The following is a 6511-nucleotide window of genomic DNA, read 5'->3' as shown; positions in this document are numbered from 1 at the left end:
ACACTGATCAGAAGTTTGGTGGCAATCAGTTTGTACTGTCTGTCCTTATTTTAACAGTGAGAAGAAAAGCTGGTCCCTCCAGCTGGAGCACTGCCAGCCCCAGCTGGTGGGCCAGGAAAAGGCTGCTGCATGCAAGCAGCCTCAGCACCAAGTGTTGTAGATGCGACACACTGGCAAAGAGTGTTGGCACTACGGTGACTCGCTGTACTGACCACTCACTTACATTCAGGGCAACAGAGCATTCTCCTTTCTCAAAAATGTATTCCCCATTGCAGCCCTGTTTATGCTCCCCTGAAGCCCCCTTGCAGCACGCTGCTGCCCCAAAGCACTGCAGAAGCAGGATTTTGGGTCCTTGAGACGATGTCCCCCAAGCCACCTGTGTCACTTTGGGTCTCCCACACTCCTGCTGATCATTGGACCTGAGGAGGAAAATTCTTGAGGACGTTTCCAGCAAGCCTGCAGAACTGGCGTGGAAAACAAACTCATCTAAAAGTCAATTTTTTTAGATGGAAAAAATAAAAAGCATGGAAACCAGGCCCACAGTAACTGCAGGATGGACATGCCATAATGCTTATGTGGAAAACAAGGCACATCCCTCCCATTTTTCAGCCAGTTTTGCCCTGCAGCTAAACACAGCAAGAGACCTACACAGGGACAGAATGTCTTCCCAGGACTTCTTTTTCCTCTCTCTCTTTTTTTTTTTTTTTTTCCTCCCATGCCTTTTTGTTTGTCCTCTTTTTAATCTTTTTTTTTCCCCTCCCCTCTCTTTGGTCTTACACGACAACATCTGCTTTTGCAAGGAACGCATTGCTCCGGCCTCAGCACTGCCTGTTTCAGCTTACTCAGCTTCTCCTCTGGGGGATTTCTAGCGGAAGGCCACCGGCACCGCAGCTAACGCAGCTCCTCCAGCAGCCAGTAAATAATCCCTGCCCTCCAGAAGAGGAGCACACGCACCTCACCAGCGCGAGCTATTTCACACCGTCTGCGTTCCTACCTTGTCCTCTCGTCCCACTGATGGCACTGGGAGGAGAACCGCGACTTGTGATTGGACCTGTTCATAGCCCCTAATCCTCCAGGCCCTAGAGGTGACTAATCGGGCTTTTAGGATTTGAAGGGATTTTCGCAAGATTACTCTTTGTGAAAAACATATTGCTATCAAGGTTAAAAAGTCCATTAGTGCCAGCTCTACAGTGCCTGCTCTTCTCCATTTGCACACTTATGTGAGTCTGTTTCCCCTTGCTCCTTATCTGCTTAAAACCAGGAACATATTGGCCAAAAATAAATTTAAAAAAAATAAAGAAAAAGAAAAGAAGTTTGTGGTTTATAAGAACTATCTACTGCTGGAGGCGCTGTCAATTCTCTTGACAGGATGGCTGAGGGAAAAAAGGAGGATCCCTCGCTCCTTGCCATACCAAAAATGTCTCCCGTGCATGTGAGTCTGCAGAAATTGTCATGAATGGAGCAGCAGCCACCACGCAGTCTCACGGGGATCCTGGCATGGTCTCAGTTTTTTTGAGACAGACGCAGAGGACACTGGTTGTGTAATGACAAAACCGCTGCATTTTAGGAAGAAGAAAAGAAGAAGGAAACCGTGCAAGACAGGAATTTCCCAGACTGCTACGCTATCTTCATACAAGGTACTTTTGAATGGAGGAGAAGTCTGGGAACTGGGAAACCAGGAGGGGGTTTTGGTACCTTCACTTCTTGTCGAGCCCGTAACTCAGATTCCAGCTGAGGCCATGACAGAGTTTTCCCACCTCAGGCCGTGCACAGCAAGAACCTGGCAGGCTCGTGCAAAAGGTGCCAAATACTGGAAGCTGAGAGAGGTGCACACAGTGCATGAATGCCTGCCTGCCTCATTTGCCTGGGGACCTGCTGGCACCAGAAAATGCTGCTGGCAGGCCCAGAGGTCTCCCAGCAGCATCACCTTCAGCCGTCCTTTGCAGCACCTCCCTGCCCTCTGCTCTGCGGGGCAGCTGGGGCTGGATCCAGCCACTGCAGCAGGGGGAGCACCCCACTACCTCTTGTTTGTTTGTTTTAAACAAAGCTTTCTGAAGAGTCAGCAGTTGGACTTAACGACCTTAGGGGTCTTTTCCAACCTAAATGATTCCGTGAATCCATGACCGCCCCCCCCGCCCCCCCAGTTTACGCACTCATCTTGGATGCAGCACATAGCTCAGCAGGCGATTTTGCTGTGAAGCTGGGATCTGCCCTGCAGCGTTTGAAACACAATTTGGTGTGACCCGCAGCTTCCAGGTGGGAAGATGTCACTGCCCATCTGGCCAGGAGGGATAAAAGCAGAGACCAACCACCCCAGTCTTATCAGAGGAAAACCATTATTTGCTGCTTGCCAAAACCAGAAACAAAGCAAACACCACGCTTCCCCAGCTGCCACGGTCACGATAACCCTCTGCAGTGAGCAGATACAGCTTGGCTTCCCTGGGGGAGCTTCAAAGGTGCTGGCGTAGAAAATCCTCTTGGGGGGGTGGGACTCAGGAAAGGCCGTGCACATTCACATATCTCCTTCCTTTACAGGATCTGCAGCCAAGTTCCCTGCTGCGCTGGTTTCGTGTTGGCCATGGTGTTTGCTGTGGTGCTGCCGCGCAGTCACCGCGCGTGGGAATTCCCTGCGGGGTGCGGCCCTGCCGGCGGGTGCGGTGCGGGCACCGCTGGGCCCAGGGGTTGCTGCTGCTGCTGTCGGGGTGGGCCTGTGGGGCCTTTCAGGGCGGGGAGCTGCCTCGGAAATTTTCTGCTGCTTATGGTTTAGCAGAGGAGCAATTAGCTGCTGAGCGTGTCGAATGTGGAGGGGACGGGACGGGGACAAGCACTGAGCTGACAAGTTTCTAACAGCCTCTATCCGAGTGTTTCGTAACTTACTTTCTGCAGAGCTGCTTGCCATTTTTGCATCAAAAAGAGCGAACACTGACCTGTTCTCCTAGACTGAAAAAACCTGCCCAGGACCTGGGCATAAGGTTCTAAAGACACCTGAAAACAAGACCAGCTTATAGAAGTCTGTCCATTTGCAAGGCAGCTCTCTGTTCTAAAAAATGGTTGGAATAATCCAAATTACAGTCAACAACAGGAGGGCAAGAGGAAGTGTGATGCTGTTCCTTTCAGCTCAGGGCTCCTGCAAGGCTGCTGGCGGCGCGGTGCCACCGCGGGCCATGAGCCAGCCCCAGTGCCCGGCCGAGCCGCCTGCTGCAGGGCGCTGACAGCCCGCCATGCCTGCTGCCATCGCCACCGAAACCGCACCAGCAGGAACCACGCCAGGATATTTTTTGATCAACGTTTCTAAAGCACAGGCCCAGCTGAAACGAGCCAGGCAGGTTCTCCTGCAGCTATATTTAATCTGTTCCAAATCCTGCACAAGGCTCGCGAGAGCAGCGGTGGCGCACAGCTGGCTTCCTTTCAGCCCAGTATCCCCACATGACCTCGGTTACTGCGGGCAGCACGCTCTTCTTTCCCACCTCTAAAATCAACGGATGTGCAAAACTGACTGCCAAGCCTTGTTCATAGATACTGCGAACGCTCAGTTGTGGTAAACGCGTATCTTTTCACATAGATGCATTTAAAACAACAACAAACCAGACCTTCACTCAGCAAATCCGAGGCAGAACAGGATGGGGGAGCAGGCAAGAACACAGCAGCCAGCACGGCCAACCTGTCCCAGCAGCTCCTCAGTATTTGCTAAGAGCTCAGGGAGGGAGCTCGAGCCTTCCAGCAGCTGGAAAGAACCCGGGGAGTAACCGCAGATCCTAAATCCAGCCCTCACAACCATCTGTTTCGGGGAAAACAGAAACAAGCACGTGCACCGGGAGTTTCACACGCTGTGCTGATTCAGCCCGCTTTGCAGGTACCTCACCTCAGTCACAGCAATGTGGGCTGGAGGGCCGTGCTTTTATTCCTGGAGTGTGCCACAAGCTAGTGACGCGGGTGAAGTTGGCAGAGAGCAATCGTTTATTATTCTCCTAGGGAACTAAAAAAAAAAAATACCCACACAGCATAGCCATGGCAACCCGCAGCATGCTGCATGCCCGTCTAACAAGAGACGTGCGGACTTTTCACTCTGACAGGCTGACGGCACAGCAGCCTGTGCTACATGGGCTCCCACCTGCCCTGCTTCCACAAGACCTTGCCCCCTTCCCTGATCGCACAGATGCCATTGCTGCACGAGGGATGGTGTGGGACCTGCAGCGACCAAATGCTGGCGTTTCTGACTTGGATGTGGTAAAGATGCTGTGAACCCGCACCTTCGCCTGCTCGTGCTGAGAGCTGAACCTAGACAGATTCTTTTTTTTTTATTGTGAGCCTAGAAGCTGAAACAAACCCTTTGCCCACCCTGCTCTTACAGCACTCTTCTCACTTAGGCACTGCTAGCCCTCCCCACTCACAGAATCACAGAATCGTCTAGGTTGGAAGAGACCTCGGAGATCACTTAGTCCAACCTCTGACCTAACACTAACAAGTCCTTCACTCCCCACAGATCTGGGTTACAGCACATATCAAAACCATACGCAGCAATTCTGGTCACAAAGCACAAGTGTTCATGCATTGTGACTTTGTGTTTTGAATTGCTACCAGAGCGGGAGAGCAGCATATACTCATTAGTACCTACATCTGCAATAAGGACTGTAGTTTGGTTCTGAAAATGTGCTTCATCAGCAGTGGGAGTTTCTCAGTCCTTCTGCTAAGTGTAGTGCACATGTTTTTATTTATCAATAGGCATAGCATCAAAAAACATAAAAATTCACTTTACTCTCTTTTTCTCTACTGGTAACTAAATCCCCCTCTTACAGCTGAAGGGCAGAGACATCTTTGCTACTTCTTTCTTGTATAATAGACTGCTTGTACCACTACTTTTATTTTTTTGTTTAAATCTTCCTTTTCCGGACCACCTTACACCCTTTATCATATCAACAAAGTGGATGCCACGACATTCACAGCATCTGTGGACTGTGTTTTTTTGTTTGTTTGTTTTCCTACAGCCAGGCTTATTTTGTAGTCCATCTCTACTCTTGCCTTTGAATTTATGGACCATTGCTCCACATCAAGCAGCTGTCCCCCACTCAACTACCTACACAGGTGCACAGGTCTGTTTCCTGTGCCAGAGAGAGAAAGGTGTAGGTGTCCATGGAAAGTGCTCAAGGAGAAAAAAGTTTAAGAAACTTAAGTATTTCCTGATAAGCGCTACTGTCGCCCAAAGGATACAACTATTATTGTACATACAGCGCTAATTTTATAATTTTTTATACTGCATTTACCTGGTTTGTTACTAGGTAAGAGAGGTAGTTAATGGAAACTTCTGGAGATAAGAACAGGGACTATTGTCACAATAGTCTAACGGGTATTTAACAAACATTTCGCGTGGCAGACACCCAGGCAGGGCAGAGCAACCTGGAACCGCAGACCGAAAAATCCAGCAGAGGAGGTTCAGGCGCACTGCCCGCTACCTCGCTGCAAACCTCCCTGGCTGTCACTGAAAATGCTCCTTTTCCTCCCGTACCTTCTGCTGACAGCCTTGAAGCTGACCCTCCAGCTTTCTCACAGGCACATCCTGTCACCTTCAGATACCAGAGGCTACGCTGAAGGCAGCAGGCAACTAAGCTACCCTGGTAGCCTATTTTCAAGGTTCACCACATCCTTAGGGTGAGAAACGTTTTTCTCTCAGCCAGGCATTTCCAAATACTGCTAGCTGAAACTAGGCTAGCATTAACCGTAACTAAATTCCTTCACAATGCCCAAAAGGTATGCACAGGCACAGGACACAGTTGGAAATGTGAACAACAGAAATGTCGTCTGTTCTACTCGTGCTAAAAAACACTCCAGGGCAGCTGTTCCCTTGGCATCCAACTTGCTGTAGGTTTTCTCAGCACCTCGTTGGAAGCCCCACCTGCCTCGAGGCCCTAAGGCTGCGCTGACCTGAGAGGCCCTCTCCTTGGCTGGCCATGCCAGGCTTCTCTTGGATCCCAGAAAGGAGGCCTCAACAGATCCAGAGAATCGATATCGCTCCCCTTCCCAAAGAAAATATTTGCCGATGAGGATTTCAACTACCCCCCTTACCAGATGCACCGCTAGTTTAACCGGGCCCTGCTCGTGGTTCCTGTCCTGCACTGCCCCCTACGCTGGTATTACTGCTGCGGGCCCAGGATCAAAGCTCAGCTGGGAGCCCCACATCTCTGAATGGATTTTTTAATTAATTTATTTTTAAACATAAACCTGCCTCTGAATCACGTTCCCTGGTAGCCCTGGAAGTTGCTGGGCCACGCAACAGGTGTAGGAGGAGAGGAACTGGGGAGAAGGTACTGAACAGCACCATGCCCAGAGAAGCCTCCTTCAGCCTGGTACCTGCCTACTGAGGGGGCAGTCCTGATGCTGCTCGAGGTAAGACTTGTGTCACCTGCTCACAGATGCACGTTCTACTCCAGTGGACCAAGTGCCATTATATAGGTTTAAGCCAAAGAGCAGCTGGGGGCACGATGGGCTACAGATTCTCTTGTTCCTTCCCTCTGGT

Source organism: Anser anser, assembly GCF_964211835.1.
Source record: "Anser anser genome assembly, chromosome: 5".
NCBI lineage: Eukaryota > Metazoa > Chordata > Aves > Anseriformes > Anatidae > Anser > Anser anser.
This window is presented reverse-complemented; position numbering follows the sequence as displayed.